Genomic DNA, 19,040 nt, shown 5'->3' with positions numbered 1-19,040 from the left:
ACAGTCATGGTCGCAGAGATGCAAGAGTAAACACCACATGGATGTGGTGACCCAGTCCAACAGAGAGGTGCCATTGCCAAGGCAATGTGGGGAAAGACAGTCCAAACAGTGAATGCAGTTGGGGCGAGGGTTGTCTTCACGGCTGGCTCCGTGACTGGCGTGTGGCAGGTGCTTTGCCTCCAGAGACTCCCAGGCTCTTCTTTGGACGCCCCCTAGATCTTTTTAGCAGTGGGGGGCCTGCTGAATGGCCGGCGGCGTCAGAGGACTCGCCCCTCTCCGTTGGCGCAGGGGAGGATGGTGCACTGTCATCCTGCGGCACAACAGGAGGGGACGGAGGTGGTGGTTGGGACACAGGCCTGTCCCTCTGCAACGCCACTTGCTGGCCCATGAGGTCCACCATCTGTCCCAGGCGGTTATCGATGGACCTCATCAGCAGGATGAGCTCCCTTAATAGTTCATCAGACCGGCCACTTTGTCCCTGGACCTCTTGATAGGCCTGCACAACTCTGGTGAAGTGGTCCAGGGATGGTGTTCACTCCTCCCGAGGCCTGGCCCTCCCACCTGCTCTGCTACCACGGACATCTTCCCTCGCCACTGGGGGGCCACGCACTCTCTCCCTGCCCTCCACAGGTGTTGCTGTGGGGTGGTCATCCCTAGGGACAGGGAGGGTGCTGCAGGTGGTACTGGTGGTACTGGTGGTGTTGGTGTTGGTGGCAATGGTGGTGGTGGCGGTGGTGGTTGTGGTGGAGGCAGAGGCCGTGACAGCAGGGGACTGCTGCGTTGTTGTTGCAGCAGAGGTGGTGGTGGGGAGGATGGGGGCCTGGGACCTCTGGGTCTGTGGCACACCAGATGGGCCGGGCTGGAGCTCATCATCCAACCTGTCCTGGGAGTCCACATCTGAGAGTCCATGTGCCGGGGGTGGAGACTGGCCCCTGCGGTGTGACCCCAGAAGTGAGTTCTTCATCACCTGTGGAGTAGATGGGGAGTGGTCAGTGTTTGTGTCATCTGCATATCATCATCTGTCTCTACACTAGTTATATATGCAGTCATCAGTAGTACAATTCATGGCAACACCGTATAACATTTCATAGTGCAGAGGGACCACATGGAGTCATACATGTTGAATGTCAATGTATTGCGTGCAATTGTTCTTGGTTTTCTAGATGCAGGTCCCCCACACACACTTCATGAAGATTTACGGTAGGTACGTACCTGTTAGGTGAGTGTGCAGGGTGCAATGGCTGACAGTTGCTCCTGGGTGGGGGAGGCCTCCATGCTGCTGGGGTGTGGGCCAGGGGAAATGGTGGTAGTAGTTAGTGCACACACACCCTCCCAGTGAAGATGGCTACCAACCTGTGAGTCTGTTTGTTAAACAGTGCAATGGCTGACACTTGCTCCTGGGTGGGGGAGGCCTCCATGCTGCTGGGGTGTGGGACAGGGGGTATGCTGGGAGTTGAGATACATCCCTCTCACCCCAATACAGTGCTCCAATACAAGATAGCTACCAACCTGTAAGTCTGTTTGTTAAACAGTGCAGTGGCTGACACATGCTCCTGGGTGGGGGAGGCCTCCATGCTGCTGGGGTGTGGGACAGGGGGTATGCAGGGATTTGAGATACAACCCTCCCACCCCAATACAGTGCTCCAATACAAGATGGCTACCAACCTGTAAGTCTGTTTGTTAAACAGTGCAATAGCTGACAGTTGCTCCTGGGTGGGGGAGGCCTCCATGCTGCTGGGGTGTGGGACAGGGGGTATGCTGGGAGTTGAGATACATCCCTCCCACCCCAATACAGTGCTCCAATACAAGATGGCTACCAACCTGTAAGTCTGTTTGTTAAAGAGTGCAATGGCTGACACTTGCTCCTGGGTGGGGGAGGCCTCCATGCTGCTGGGGTGTGGGCCAGGGGGTATGCTGGGATTTGAGATACAACCCTCCCACCCCAATACAGTGCTAAAATACAAGATGGCTACCAACCTGTGAGTCTGTTTGTTAAACAGTGCAATGGCTGACACATGCTCCTGGGTGAGGGGGGCCTCTATGCTGCTCAGCTGTGGTACAGGGGCTATGGTGTGAGTTGTTGTACAGACCTCCCTCCCCCATACAGGCCTCCTAAGCAGGGTGGCTGGCTACATGTTGGGTGGGGATGGCCAGTGTAATGGTGTTTGGGTATTGCAAGGAAGTAATTATCATTGTGGTGTTAAACATTTGTCTGTACTTACCAGCCTCCGCTCCCCCGGCTACTCCTGTGAGACTGTCAGGAAGCAGGATGGCAAGCACCTTCTCCTCCCATGGTGTGAATGACTTTGGTGGGATGGGATGGCCACTGCCAGTCGCGTTTGCCAGCGTCCAGTTCTTGCTCCTCCTCTCCTTGACAACCCTCTTGAGATCTTGCCACTGCTTCATGATCTCCTGCTTGGATCTTGGGGTGGCCCCTACTGCATTCACCCTTTGGACTATCCTTTCCCACATTTGTGTCCTGTGGCTAATGGTGTCTGTTGGACCAGGCTACCAAATATTTGTGGCTCTACTCTTACAATCTCGTTGACCATGACTGTCAACTCACTGTCGGTGAATTTGGGCATTTTTTGTGATGTCATGGTGTGTGGGTGTTGAGGTGTTTGTGGGTGCAGGGGTGTGTGGGTGCAGGGGTGTGGTGATGATGTGTGAGGTGTGTTGTGTGGTGGGGGTTTGTTTGTGATGGTGTGATGGTGGTGTTGATGGTGGTGGTGGGTGGGTGGGTGTGCTGTGCTCTTTTGCCTCTCCTGTCAGATGTGGTGTATGGCCTTCTCTTCTGGAGTGAGGCAAAGGATTGTGGTCAGTGAAGGGGGTGGCTTTGTACTCAGCTGTGTGGCTGTGTCCAATTGGATTTAGGTTGTCAGGTGTGTTGTGGGAGTGGTCTGTGGTTCTGTATATTTATTTTCATTATTTATGTTTCTGTGTATGTGTGTTGTATATTTTGGGTGCAGGGCTACTTTGTTTATGCAATGTTAGGCATCACTGTGGTGTTTTCACATCGACCGCCATGTTTTTCATGTTAGTCCGCAGTAGTGGCTTTGCTGCTGCTTGACCGCCATTTCTCCCAATCACTCCTGGGTGCGACCGCGGCGGTCGGTGTCGATGGGTCCGGCCCCGACACCCTTGGGGATATCATAATTTCCCGTGCGGTGTCTCCGCTTTACCTGTGGACTGTTTTGTTTTTTCCGCAGCTTTTCCGGCCGCCGCGGTCGGAGTTTTGGCATCACCGCACACGTCGGGCGGTTTTATTAAAACCGCTACCGCCGCGGTTGGTTTTTGTTGGCGGTTGATCCTAATTCGACCGCCGGTTTTTCCGCGGTCATGGCGGGCGGTTGTTTTCTGCCTCCATGGCGGTGGGGGGGGGGGGGGGTTCCGCCCGCTATTCAAATGGGCCCCTAGGTCTTCTTTAGATTTGGAGGGGATTGTGGGGAATGAACATAACATGTAATCCCTTTCCTGTTTTTGCTGGTTGTCAATAAACAGAGTTTTGACAAAAAAATTGTGTTAATATTTTTGTAATATATATCTTTTAATGTGTATTTATATTTTGTATTGTTTCAATATATTTGTTAGTTTTAAAAATGCATCTTATTTTTTTATAATATAATTTTAGCAGCTGGATGTGCATTTTGTAGTGGAATAGAGGAGGCTTATATTTTAAATTATGTTACAGAAAGTTTTTATTTTCTAAATAGTTATAGTGAGATACACTTTTAGCTAACTAATAAAGAAAGTGTAAGATAGTTTTGTCTTATATTTCATATATATATATATTTATTTATATACCTATAGCATTGATGTTTATAATGTACAATAATGTTTAACGAGGTTATGCATTTGCTGTATTATCTTAAACATGACCAGGATTTTGATGTATTGTTTGAGGAGATTCTACTGGAAAATTATGCATTTAAGCATTTTATAGTTTTGCATTTAAGAATCTTAACATAATTACTTACAATGTAAAGTGCAATATATAAAGACAAAACTTCATTCGAGGTGCCCATTCCCGTGAGGTATTTACCGCCGGGATAGCAAAATGTGCAAAGTGTTTCCTTCATGTCTATTACATCATGGGGCTGGGGGAAGCAGCATCATCATCACACAAAAAACACAGCATAGATATATAAAAAACGAAAGCGAACTGCGTTTCCGCCAGTGAACAAGGCTACTTGGTATCCGAAACGCGTCTGACAGTGGTGGCGACACGAATAAAGACTTGCTAAACCACAATATCTTTGGAGTCGGTTTCCCGTTTTTTATCTACGAGTCCGGCTGGGAGCGAAGATAATAGGGCGGCAGTACTACAAGCCTATATATATATATATATATATGCTCTCTTGTGCCCAAAATCCATGAAACACGCTCTCAGGACAAAACGAGGTAGTCACCAACTCTAAACAGTGCTGTTTATTTCACAACGCGTTTTGCCGAAAAACGGCTTGATCACGTGAAAGAATGCTGTGAAAACATTGGCTTATAACATTGTGAATACATGGACATAAACAGAGGACTGACGTATTGTTGTAAGTTACTACACACAATTACAGTATATACGTCTGAGTAGATGCAACGTTGCATATTGTCCCATATTTTCATGAAAACTCCTAATGCAAACAATAAATTATAAATTATGTCTCTGTTACACAACATAAAACAAAGTCGTATCCAAAACATTATTGTAAATAAAATGTCTCGAAATGAACGATGTTCATCATCATTTACTTTATTTTATAAATTGACATGCATTTTAATTAATGCTTTTGCAATGCATGTCAATTGTTTAAACAATTAATTTTTTTAGTTAATTTAAAGTTTATAAAAAATGATTTTGAATGTAAATTATGATGATTGTTTTATTTTAGTGTTCGTTTATTGCTTGTTATCAATTTGTTAATTTTATTTTTTATATGAATAATTTTTTATTTAATATTTTTTTATTAGTTGATATATTTTGATTATACCCCCACCTTAATGTATTTCCTTAAGATAGTAATGTTTACAGTGGGAATAAAGGACTCCAGATTACAACACTTTATAAATGTGGTTAAGAGTTGAATAAGAATAGGGAATTTAGCTCCCCATCTAAAGTGCAACACTTTCCTCAAAGCGGTTTGCTTTGAATATGGCATAGTAAGCATCACCCTACCACTCCCCCTAAAGTATATACTTTCCCAAATGTGGTTAAGTTTGGAGTGTCAATGCTAAATCTAGTCAAATCAAAGTCCAGCATGTTCCCCAATGTGTTTTGGTATGAATTGGGAAGCCAGAGAGACCTGTTAAAGAAAATCGGGGAAGACAACCATTAGTAATGAAGGCCAAGAACAAAGAGCACTTTACAGAACTCCTAAACCAGCCAGTGCTGCAATCTCCGCCAGACATACATCTAGCTGACAGGGGCTTGCCAATCGTTTGGAGCTGACCTACCAAGGAAGAAACATAGCAAGCCATCAAACATCTAAAAAATGGGGGAAGCAGCAGGTCCTGACAACATTCCTGCAGCGGAACTGACGGCAGACAATGAATAATCAGTAGACATCCTTACCACATGTTTGGGAGGATCTGGGAATCTGAAAAGGTGCTATGACATTTGAAGGAGCGATATTTCTACCTGGACAGGTCAGACCCTCCACAGGCCCGCATCAAACACAACCAGGCAAACCTGGACCTGGAACCCTCAAGGCAAGCAGAAAAGCACAAGGCCAAGAAATACCTGGTGCTGACGCCACAAGCCTGACTACAAGGAGATGGATTACACCTGGAGATCGAGTGAAAAAAGAGCGCAGGAAAGAGATGGCTGGGGAATCCTGCTTGATGGCCTATACTGTAGAGTAGAAATAGTAGATGTAAGTAAGTGATGGATTTGGACACGCAACTTTGATCCCCCCCCCCTTCCCCAGGTCCAACACTTTTATCAATACTGTTAAGTTTTGATTGGGATAACAAACCTGGTCCTTCCAAAGTTGACTGAATTGGGGCATCTCGCACAAGTGCGCCCCCTACAATGGGTACGCAATGGGTACGCGTTGGTGCCATCTGCACCATACGTACCCTGTGTCCGAGTCATAAGGCTGCTGGTGACAGGGGGTCAGACGCGGACCCCCAAACGCAACTACCCAGACGTTTTGTGAGCAGGAAACTTTGGCTCGCACCAGCTTCCCAACGTGTGCATCGTCTTGGCTCTGTCGTAAATCGCATCCATTGCACGGCACAGTTTACATACGGATGAGACGTACGGAGCGATTCGTACCCGGAAACAACTCGGTCGGTGAATTTCACGTTGCTTGCTCGAACAGCTGTACGAATCGGGCAGAAAAAAACGCGTACGGCTCGTACTTTTTCCGGCCGGATCGCGTTCGATGCCCTTGCAAGTGAGATTGGAATCGGCCCCTAGGTGGTTACGTTTGTATTAGGAAAAGTTATTTAATTGTATTGTTTACGAGTTGATATTTGTGAATTTGTCCCCAGAAAATGTATATCCTTAATTTGGTAGTGTTTGCAGTGGGAATAGACCTCTCCAGAGTACTAGACTTTTTAGAATGTTTTTAAGAGTTGTGTAAGAATAATAAATACACCCCCCCGCCCAAAGTCCAACACTTTCCTTAAAGTGTTTTACTTTGAAATTCGAATAGTAAACATCTCTCCCTGCCCGCCTCCCAAAGTCTAATACTTTTTCCAATGTGGTTAGATATTGAGTATGAATGTTAAGTCTGGTCCAATCAAAGTCCAGCATGCTCCCCAATGTGTTTTTGTAGAACTGAGAATAGTAATGTTGATACCCCCAAATCCAATACTTTCCCTAATATCATTAAGTTTCAATTGATAATAGTAAACCCGCTTCAACATTTATACAAGGTCATTAAGTTTGGATTTGGAATGGTAAATTTGAATCTCCTCCCCAAAGTCTAACACTTCCTATAATCTACTTAGGTTTGGAGTGGAAATAGTACATTTATACCCCCCAAAGTAAAACAGTTTACCCAATGTGGTTGAGTTTGGAGCGAGAATAATTAATCAGACTTCCCCAACCAAATTACCAAAATGCAACACTTTCCAAAATACGGCTAAGTTTAAAGTGAGAATAGTAACTGTAACGCCAAAAAGTCAAACATTATTACGATGGTTTTTTTTTTGGAGCGAGAGTAGTCATGTTGATGCCCCCCAAGTACAGTACTTTCCCTGATGTTGGTAAGTTTAGAGTGGGAATACTCCATTTTCTGTGGAATTTCGCACATCTCAAATCTTCACTTTCCCTAATGTTGATAATTTTGGAGAGAGAATAGAAAAACTTATGCACTCCCCCGTCCCCTCCGAAGTCCAACACTTTTCCCATTGTGGTTAAGTCTGCAGTGCAATAGAAAATCTGCATCCCTCACACAGTCCAGGATTTTACCCCATGTGGGTACAATTGGTGTGGGAATAGTAAATGTGACCTCAAAGTCGATAACTTTCCACAATATTGTTAAATTTGGAGTTGGAATTTATAATAAGTGTGATTCTTCCAAAGTGAACACTTTCCTTAATGTGAATAAGTCCGGAGTGGGATGAGTAAATCTAACTTCCACCACAAAATCCAACATTTTCCTCAATGTTTGGAGTGGGGATAGTAAATCTGAATTCCTAAAAGTACATTTTATCCAATATTGTTCAGTTTGGCATGGGAATAGTACATCTGATTTAACAGTGTCTCTACTGTGGCTTAGTTTGCAGTGGGAATAATACACCTAATACCAATAAATTATGAGCTTGTCATTATATTTTTTTTTACACCTTAATTATTTATAGAATTTATAGAGTCTAATCATTGTTTCTATAGCTCTATATTTCTTCTTAAGCAACTTTTTGTTCATATTTTGTTATGTACACTTTCAAAATGTCTTTTTAATATATTTTATTTTTTCCTTATACTATTTTCAAATTATTTGAAGTTTTAAAACTGTTTTTAACAACATAAAAATAATAATTAACATTTTAAATATAATATAATTTCTCAAGCATGGTATATAGTCATTTTTAAAATGAAGTGCTTTTTTCACATTCATTTTTTTATTTATCATAAAAATTTTGCAATAGAAATGTTGTAAGTATTTTTCCTGTATTTTTAATATTACATGGTTAACGTGTTATACGTTGTTTTAACACGTTATTTATAAAGTAAGAAACAATTACATATAATTTTTTTGTCCATCCATATGGTATGTAAGGGGCCTATTAGCATAGCGGGCGAATCGCCACCGCCGCGCCGGCGGTTGGGATCCCATGTCCCTTCGTCAGCCCCGCCATATAAGCATGGCGAGGGGCACTGCTGCGGACGGAAAGACTGTCCGCCGCTTATTCGCAGGTTGGATTCCCGGATGGGTGGAAAAGGTCTTCAATATGGTGGCGGTGCCGTTAAGGCACCGCCAACCATATTAGGATGTGCCATTTTCAGGGCCTTTCCATGGTGGAGACTCTGCTTTTTGTTTCCTAGTTTCTACTGAGTCTTATCATTTTGGGCTGTTTGAGGAGTTTGCATTCACATTTTTCTATTGCATTTAAGATGTCCTGCTTTTAATGCTGGTGAGAACTAAGGAGCCAATGGATTTTTCCTATGGCTCTTTAGCATTTTTTCAGGCACCACTTTGGAACAATCCGCATCAAGCCAGTGTGTGAGCTGATAGTAGTGCAATCTAAGTTGCTCGCAGGCAAAGGAGCTGATTGAGAGAGAGCCTCACATAATGCTGCCACATTGGTATGTTTTCAGGGCCTGTATATAATTGTTCTATTGCATCAGTTCTATCCATTGTGTTACAGTGGATTGTGACTGCAAAGAAAATGGCCTTTTGATCTGGCCATAGGAGTGGCAGAAGCTTGTCTATGGCTAAGAAGTCTGCATTGCTGGTGAAGACTCCATCCAACGTATGGGTCGCCGAGTGAGTGGGAACAATTATTAGTTGGTGTAGATTGAAGCTGTTGAGCGTGTCAACCAAGTGCCACAAGTCCTTGTTGGAAGGCAGTTAAGGTGAAAGTTGAAGTCCCCTACCAGTGTAAAGCTGGTATGAGTCACGCGGGATTCCATAAGGACTGGATTTGATCAATAAATCCTGTACCTTGCCCTGGGGGTCGATATACTAGCATTCCATGAAATGTATATGATTTATTTAGTTTAATGCCAAACTTAAATGCTTCACAGTCTAGATGAAACATTGGGTGAAGCTCGCCTCAAGCGGGTTGCGATATACAAGCCCCCCCATCTTCCCATTTCTGTCCAGCCTTTCGATATTGAAGCCCTCTGGAATAGCAGTCTTGATGTCTGGATCAGATCCGCTGTTAGCCCAAGTCTCTGTAAGGAATGAGATATCAGGATTATGCTGGCTCATGAAATCTGCAAATTCATCTTTATTCTTAATGAGCGACTTGGTATTAAGGAGCACACAGTGGTGTATCTTCGCACCCCTCTGCCCATTTGCTGTTTCACAAATGTGGGTTCTTTGGGCACCCAGCATTGGCGCCACCCCTGTCTAGGGGGAGAAGTTGCACACACAACAAATATACTCCTTGGATCCGCCACACAGGTCATGGGGGAGACAGTGGCTATTAGATGCAGTATAGCGATGGCAAGGAGTTCCTCTCCCATGTAAGAGACAGGGGTCCTGGCCCCTGGCACCCTCCAGGCATGGACGGGTGCAGACGAGCTTGCCTTTGGCACGCCAAAGCATGCCCGCTGCACGCGTCTTCTGCACGGCCAGGCCCTCTCCTGCATTTATGGCAGGAAGTGGAGAGGTACTAGAGCGTCAATTCCAAAAGATGGCGGTCGGCCCTGTCTGGGCGGAAGTAGGGCTAGTAGTGGAAGGCATATCCACCTCCCCTTGGCTCCCTGAACACAATCCGGAAAACCCAGTGGTGGACCAGAGAACCAGGGGAGCACCTGCTGTCAAATCAGCGCAGGGACACCGGTGAGTCAAGTTTAAAATGCTCCTGTAGCATCCCCCTTAAACAAAATCCCTCCACGAGTTGGCATTGCCAGGTTTTGTCTAGCTAAATGAGGTGCACAGTTAAAAAACAATATACATAATTAAAAGTGTTTGAACACAGTTGAAAGGCACAACTCGCCTCAAAGCGGACTGGATCGACTGCGCAGCCGGTCCCTCTCACGCATTTATGGCAGGAAGTGGAGAGGGACTAGAACGCCAACCCCAAAAGATGGCGGTAGGCCCTGTCTGGGAAGAAGTGGGGCTAGTAGCAGAAGACGAATCCACATTCCCATGGCTCCCTCCTCACAATCCGGAAAACCCGGTGGTGGACCAGAGAACTAGGGGAGCACCCGCCATCAAATCAGCACAGGGAGACATGTGAGTCAAGTTTAAAATGCCTCCGTAGCATCCCCCTGAAACAATATCCCCCCATCAATCAATCAATCAAAGCATTTATATAGCGCACTACTCACCCGAAGGGTCTCAAGGCGCTGGGGGGAGGGGGTCCGCTACTGCTCGAACAGCCAGGTCTTGAGCTGCTTCCTGAAGGCGAGGTGGTCTTGGGTCAGACGGAGGTGGGTCGGGAGGGAGTTCCAAGTCTTGGCGGCCAGGAAGGAGAAGGACCTTCCTCCTGTGGTGGCTCTTCGGATGCGGGGGATGGCGGCGAGGGCGTGGCTGGTCGATCGAAGCTGGCGTTTGGGAGCGTAGAAGTTGAGGCGGCTGTTGAGGCATCCTGGGCCTTGGTTGTGTAGGGCTTTGTGTGCGTGGGTGAGGAGCCGGAAGGTGATTCTCTTGTTGACCGGGAGCCAGTGCAGGTCTCTCAGGTGTCCAGAGATGTGGCTGTGGCGGGGGATGTCCAGGGTGAGTCGTGCTGAGGTGTTCTGGATCCGCTGGAGTCTCTTCTGGACTTTGGCGGTGGTTCCGGCGTAGAGGGAGTTGCCGTAGTCCAGACGGCTGGTGACGAGGGCCTGGGTGACTGTCTTCCTGGTCTCGGTGGGGATCCATCGGAAGATCTTACGTAGCATGCGCAGGATGTTGAAGCATGACGAGGAGACGGCGTTGACTTGTCTGGTCATGGAGAGGGAGGAGTCCAGGATGAAGCCCAGGTTGCGTGCGTGGTCTGTGGGTTTGGGTGCGCTGCCCAGGGCGGGGGGCCACCAGGAGTCGTCCCAGGCGGAGGGTGAAGATCCCAGGATGAGGACTTCCGTCTTGTCCGAGTTCAGTTTCAGGCGACTGTTCATCATCCACTTGGCAACGTCTGTCATCCCTTCGTGTAGGTTGGCTCTGGCGGTGGCGGGGTCGTTGGTGAGGGAGAGGATCAGCTGAGTGTCGTTGGCGTAGGAGATGATGTTGAGGTTGTGCTGGCGTGCGATGGCTGCGAGGGGGCTCATGTAGACGTTGAAGAGTGTTGGGCTGAGCGAGGAGCCTTGAGGAACGCCGCAGATGACTTCAGTGGCCTCGATCTGAACGGGGGGAGGCGGACTCTCTGTGTCCTTCCGGCGAGGAAGGAGATGATCCACTTCAGTGCCTTCTCCTGGATGCCGACGTTGCTGAGGCGCTGTACTAGGGTACGGTGGCAGACAGTGTCGAAGGCCGCGGAGAGGTCCAGGAGGATGAGGGCCGCCGTTTCTCCGTTGTCGAGCAGGGCTCAGATGTCATCAGTAGCTGCGATCACGGCGGTCTCGGTGCTGTGGTTGGCCCGGAAGCCAGACTGCGAGAGGTCGAGGGAGCCGTTCGTCTCGAGGAAGGCGGCCAGTTGCTTGTTGACGGTCTTCTCGATGACTTTAGCCGGGAACGGGAGCAGCGAGATGGGGCGGTAGTTCTTGAGGTCGGTGGGGTCGGCTGATGGCTTCTTAAGTAGGGCGCTGAGTTCGGCGTGCTTCCAGCTCTCCAGGAAGGTAGCGGTGTCGAAGGAGGTGTTGATGATGTCCCGCAGGTGGGGTGCGATGACAGCGTCGGCCTTGTTGAAGACGTGGTGAGGGCAGGGGTCTGTCGGAGATCCGGAGTGGATGGAGTTCATCGTGTTGACGGTGTCTTCGGTGCTGATCGGGGTCCAGGCGCGGAGGGTGGTTGTGGGGGGCGGTGGTTCGGCCGTGGCGTGCGTCGGTTGAGTGCTGAAGCTGTTGTGTATGTCCGCGATCTTGTTGTGGAAGTAGGAGGCGAGGGAGTTGCAGAGGTCTTGCGAAGGGGTGATGTTGTTGTTTCCGGCATTGGGGTTGGAGAGCTCTTTCACGATGTTGAAGAGTTCTTTGCTGTTGTGTGAGTTGTTGTCCAGTCCTTCCTTGAATGCGGTTTTCTAGGTGGCGTGGATCAGTTGGTGGTGTTTTCGGGTGGCGAGCTTGAGGGCAGTCATGTTGTCCGGTGTTGGGTCTTTGCGCCAGGTTTTCTCGAGTGCTCTGCAGTTCTTCTTGGAGCTCTTGAGTTCGTTGTTAAACAATGGTGCTTTCTTGCTGCCGGGTCTGCTCGGCGGGGTCTTCAGCGGGGCAAGGTCGTCTGCGCAGTCGCTGATCCATTTCGTGAGGTTCGTGGCCGCTTGGCTGGGGTTCGTTGTGCTGGTGAGAGGGTACTTGCTCAGGGAAGTAGCGAGCTGGTCTGCCGTGATCTTGTTCCAGCTTCTGCGGGGACCTTGTTGCTGGTGATGGTGGAGCGTGGTCCTTCTGAAGCTGAAGTGGAGGCAGCTGTGGTCCGTCCAGTGGAGTCCCGTGGCGTGGCTGAAGGCGATGTCCTTGCTGGAAGAGAAGACCGGGTCGAGTGTGTGTCCGGCTTAGTGGGTGGGGGTGGTCACCAGTTGCTTGAGTCCGAGGTTGGCGAGGTTGTCCAGCAGGGTGGTGGTGTTGCGGTCGCTGTTGTTCTCCAGGTGGAAGTTGAGGTCCCCGAGGAGGATGTAGTCGGCGGAGGGGAGGGCGTGCGGGCTGATGAAGTCGGCGATGTCTTCGCTGAATTGTGTGCGTGGTCCCGGGGGTCTGTAGATGAGGGTGCCTCTGAGGGTGGTCCTGGGGTTGACGTGGATCTGGAAGTGCAGGTGTTCGGTGGGTGCGAGGGTATCGTTGGTGTCGGTCGTGATGCGGATGGTGTTCCTGTGGACGATGGCGATGCCTCCTCCTGTCTGGTTGACGCGGTCCCTCCGGATGATCTTGTAGCCGTCCGGGATGGCGATGGCGATGTCGGGCGCTGAGGAGGCGTTCATCCAGGTTTCCGTGAGGAAGGCGACGTCGGGGGCTGTGGTATCGAGCAGGTTCCAGAGCTCGACGGCGTGTCTGTGGACGGAGCGGGTGTTGAGCAGGATGCACTTCAGGTGGCTGCTGCTGGAGTTCGGCTTGGTCGGTGCTGGTGTGGCGTGGGTCCGGTTGCAGGTGAACTTGCAGGAGTGGCAGCTGAATGGTCCCTGGGTGCGTCTCGGTGTGGCTCGGTAGCAGGCCGGGGTTCGGCCGGTGTTGAGTGCGTTGAGTTCGGTGGCGTTGTAGGTCCGTCGGGTCGGCTTCCGTCGGTGGGGGCCAGGGGTCCTGGCGCTGGGCGCGGGCCAGGCGTGGACGGGCGCAGACGGGCTTACCTTTGGCGCTCATTCGGTGCTCCCGCTGCGTCATAAGTGAGGAGCCGGGAGGGCGGGTCAGCTGGGTGGCGGGAGCGGGGCGGCCAATGGGCAGGAGGGGGGCGGAGGCGCCAGAGGGCAGTGGCGGGAAGAAGGCGGCAAGAGCACCCCGGAGGGGGAGGGCAGCCGAAGCGGGGGAGAGGGTTACAGAAGGAAAGGGTGAACAGGCGGGGGGAAGCAACAGGCACACAGCAGGGGTACAGAAAAAAACGGGGTAACAACAGGCGAAAGGGGAACCAGGCACGCAGTGGATGGCAGGCAGGCAGCGGCGAAAACGGAGGTAACAGGAAGAGCGAAGCCGTCAGCAGGGCAGCAGGGCAGCGTGCTGGCAGCAGCAGGCAGGAGCGGCGTAGGTGGGGCGACCTCGTCTGGGCAGGCTCGAGCGGTCACCCATGAGTTGGTAGTGCCAGGTTTTGTCTAGCTGAAAGAGGTGCACAGTTAAAAAACAGGTAAAAAAAGATATACATACTGAAAAATTTCCCAGCTAACGTAACGGAAAGTTTCAAATCTATTAAGGACTAGGAGGCGAGGATTATGCAGTCCTTTCTTCTCTTTATTCAAATAGCACCTTCAAAGTAAAACATCACAAAAACTTAAGGAACTACAACTCCCATGAGCACATGGGCCACAGTGTCCATAGCAACCATCGTCCAATGCCGAGCGCGTCCGCCGTATAACTGCTCATGACGTCCCTTCCGCTTCCTCTTCTTCTCTGTGAGGAAAAATCTCTGAAACTCCACTCAGTCCATCTTCTGATCTTGTCCTAAACCAATACAAGACAAACCGTTATGCTGTTCCTCTTCCATGGAAGGAAGCAAAAGAGGCAATACATCCACATCTTCCAGTAACAGAATTAAAGTTCTGCGAACACCATGCCATTAAGAACGAAGCACACAGGAAAGTATCCAGAGCAGATCAAACATATAACAAAACATAGGATTACCATTATATCAAACCCATACCGTAAAACATTTCTTACTGAACATACATAGGTTCCAGGGCGGGACGAGACCTGCAAGTCTCGGGAGGGATAATCTTCGCCTCCTAGTTCTTAATAGAATTTAAACTTTCCGTTACGTTAGCTAGGACATTTTTCATTCTATAGCAGGACGGCGAGGATTATGCAGGTTTAAAGCTTATCCACACCAACGGTGCTGCGCTATAGATGGGTTTGAAATAAAACTTCTTGAACGTGGATTCAGAAGACCAATCCGCTGCGTTCATAATATCCTCCAGTCGACCACCTACCTGGACGGCCTTAGAGGCCATAGCCCCTCTCGCGGAGTGGGCCCCAAATCTGGTTACATCCACCCCCGCTTCGGTCATGATACAACAGACCCACCTAGCGATGGATGGAGATGAAACCGCCTTAAAAGGCTTCTGCAGGGCGATAAGGAGTTGACGTTCGCCAGGAGGGCGATACTCCGCCGTCATTTCCTCATACGCCTTAAGACACCTTACCACACAAAGCTTGGGTTGGTCCGGAAAAACCGGATAAGATACCGACCTGATATTAGTCTTAGTCCTCCTCGCGACCGTGAAGGTTACTCCATCCGGAGTGAACATCTGAGCCATGATATCCAATGCCCTCACATCCGAAACGCTTTTACACGAAACCAGGCACTGCAGGATCGCCAACTTAGCCGACAATTCCTTTCTCAAGAGATACTGGTTATCCCGCCAAGAGCAGAGAAAACGCAGTATGATGTTGATGTTCCAGAGGCAGTCGTACCTAGGTTCTGGGGGTTTCGACAACCTGGCACCCTTCATCAGTTTGCAAACCCAAGGATGTTCCCCAGCTGGTCTACTGTGGTAAATAAATAATCAAATACCTGATCTATTTTTGACTAGATATACAATAACAGATAGCTCAATAAATAAGAGTCAAGATTCGAGGTAGCTGGAGTTTGCAGGTTTTAATACAGCATAAAGGACAGGAACAGGACAACCTGCACAGGCATAGGATGGCAGAGCCCGGCAGCTGCCGGGACAGGATCTGGGATGAGCGCGCTAACTTTAATAACAGTACACAACATATATATACTAAAACAATTGCATTACATTCAGTGTAGTGGGCGTAGCAGTGGGTGGAGTTCATAGCAGTCGCGAAAGATAAGGCATAAAGTGGGTGTAACAAGAGGCGTATACATAGACATGTGATGTAAACGTAACAGAATATGTCATAAATGGGGCGGAAACATGGAGGGGGCTACCTAAGGAGCCGGGACCTCTGACCTAGTGGTGCGCACAAGCTGGCAATGACGTGTTACTAGGGAGAAGCTGGGGGCTATGACTTCTGCGCTAGAAGGAGAGACTAAAGTCTGGAGAGTCAGAGCGACATGTACCTAAACACTATCTAGTATCTGATGTTTAGAGAACATGTTGATAGAATCCAAAAGTTATCAGGGTAAAGGCTAACAGACTCTAAGACTGGTGCATGCATTATTCTACATGTAGTGCGTGTTGAGGAATATTAAATGACCATTAATACAGTATTTCTCTTACATGGAGACGTAAAGGCTAGACGATGACTGAAACTATTGATGCGATTCAGTAGCTTAGGAATGCAGAGAAGGAGAGCTGGACTGATAACTAGAATCATAACATACTCTTGGCAGACTGGAGGCAGAGCCAGGCCGAGCCGGGCACTGTGAGGCATGAAGTAAGCTAAGGGTCAGGGATACAGGTGGGGGCTGTATCGCTCCTCGGAGAGGGTTCAGAAGACAGGAGCTGAATCTGAGTCCGGGCCCTTTTGAGGCCTAGAAACGGGGACTTTACAATGAAATAACGTGCACACTGTGAAACGTGGCAACATAACTTTACATAGGCCTAATACTCGTAGCTTTCACGAGAACTGGAAACTGGCATACTAGAGATGGACACAACTGTAATTGCGTCTTTAATCGATCATGGGGAATACATATTGCATATTAATCATGCACATATAGCATAAGATGGGGAACACGTAGGGACACAGAACATGGCAAAATTTACTTTTCCACATTCCCTCCTTGTCACTACGTTTCCATCAGGAAACATCTATATTCATGATACCATCTATCATTTCATACAGTATCCTTTGCTCGTCTCGAATTTTCTTGGAACGGGACTTAGGACTAGGACTTGGAATACCGGATGTAGCACAAATGCCGCAAATCGCAGGGCCACATTGTATACAGAGGCAGCAACTGAATATGATCGCTACTGCAATACCTAGAAATGACAATATTTTCCATCCCCAGGCGGAAATTATACTCCAAAACCAACCGGACCATGTCCAGGTGCCTGGATTCTGGTGTAACTGATGGGCAATTTTATGAAGTCTGGTTATAGCTGAATAAACAGACGGCGCGTTATTAGGAATGAAAATGCAGCAACTAGATCCGATGACTCTACATGCTCCTCCTCTATCGGCCAGTATGACGTCAAGAACGAGACGATTTTGGAGCACAACAAATCTCATAGCAGATTGCTCTTCGGTTAAGTTACCTAGGGCAGAGGTAGTCTCATTCACTACTGCTTCAAGGGTTCTGGTTAACCTACGGATTAGCTTACTATTCTGGATAGGGCCTATAAAGAAGAAGAATCCTTTATTGAAGTCTGTATACTGTTCTAGAGCAGTTTCAGTTTGATCGACAATCGGGGACTCGATCTCCCTTCTATGTCTAATGTGTACTAGATGTGTGTTTCTATGATAATCAGATGGGGCTAGAAAAACTGGTGGCAGTAGGAAGGCAATGTAACATGTTCCATCCCAATCGAGGGGCAGACGAACATATGCGGTCTGACCACAAACAAAATATGAATGACGTGAGGCTTTGAAAATAGATTTCCCAGTGTCACTATACTTGACAGTAGTAGTACAATCACTATGTCCTACATGTGCGGAACCATTCTTTCTGACACATAATTCGCCTTTGACTGGTAGTACTGAAATAGCAGGTAAGTCTGGAGTAGGATCAGACTGAACATTCAGGACCATAAAATTCGAAGAATAATTACCCAAATTATAAACTTCATTTTCTAGATCTAACCCTGTTCTATGGGTGAGACCTTGCTTATCTGGAAAACATGTACTATTCAGAAGGGACATATCTGTTGAGGATGACGTTAACATGGACCATGCTCCACATGACCCATTATGTGAAAACGGATAAGGAAAGAGTGGCAGAACTCCCTTCGGTGTCTGGAAAGGGGGGAGTCGACCACACACCCAACAATTAGTGGCATTGCTGGTCTGGTGTGAATAATGTAGCATACGGATAAATGAATTGTTGCGCATAGCAAGACAATAGGATAGTTCGTGAGGAGGCAGATCACTAAACGTGTGCTCTACTGTAGCATTAGAAAACTTATTTACATGAGAAATTGAAAAACATAAATGCAATGCATAACTTGTGCAGGTAACCATCAAACTCAAAAATAGAAGAAAACATAGAATAACGATACATCTGATAGAGTTTTGACTAACTCTCTCACTATGGGGGTCTATCTCATACATGTCAGAAACCTGTCTAACCGTTTCACCCGAGGGGGACTTAGACAATTAAACTGGCTGACTTATTTTACTAGACCGGAGCTTCTGTTTATACTCCTGCTGCGGAGTTTTCTCTAACAGGGAGGGCTTTGAGTCAAAGTCAATAGCGGGACAGTCCTTGAGAATAGGGCAATGTTTAGACTCGGAAGTGTCTGTAGAAGTATCATTGAATGTTTTAGTTCTTAGTCCATGAAATTTCTTGACGTGAGACAGGTGCACCCAGCCTTTTCGGCCTTCCAACTTCACGGCTGTACGGGTGGTCAGAAGGACTAACTTCGGCTCCTTCCAGCGAGGTTCCAGCGGACTTGAACGATCAAAGTTCCTGATTAAAACCAGAGTGCCGGGAAGGACCTCGTGTGGCTTGACTTCAGTATTGTCGGGAAATGCAGCGGCAACCTGTGAACGACAAGAGTGTAGGGCAGACATCAAGGAAGCTAGGTAATCTGTCAGCATATTACTGGAAACATCTGTAATACTTCGGGGTCTGGGTGTACCCCACATGTTCGGGGGTCGGCCGAATACGACCTCATAAGGGGACAGACCTGATCTGGAATGTGCGACCATGCGCATATAGAATAGGGCGACTGGCAGAGCTACTAGCCAGTCCACACCTTTCTCTTTACAGACTTTGGCGATGCGGATTTTTAGGGTCTGGTTATGTCTCTCTACGAGACCGGCTGCTTCTGGATGGCGTACACAATGGAACTTCCACTGGTACCCTAACAAAAGGGAAACATGCTTCATAAGTTCAGATGAGAATGGCTGGCCGTTATCAGAATACACGACCCTAGGGAGTCCATAGCGGGGGAAAAATTCACGAACCAACTGCTTGGCAGTGGTCGCGGCTGTATAATCTGGAACTGGATAGGCTTCTGTCCATCTGGACAAAGCGCATACAACTACAAGGACATACTTGAAACCTCGACATCGCTCCATCTGAATG

Source organism: Lissotriton helveticus, chromosome 3_1 (assembly GCF_964261635.1).
Source record: "Lissotriton helveticus chromosome 3_1, aLisHel1.1, whole genome shotgun sequence".
NCBI lineage: Eukaryota > Metazoa > Chordata > Amphibia > Caudata > Salamandridae > Lissotriton > Lissotriton helveticus.
The sequence above is the reverse complement of the archived record's forward strand: the minus strand, read 5'-3'. Positions refer to the sequence as shown.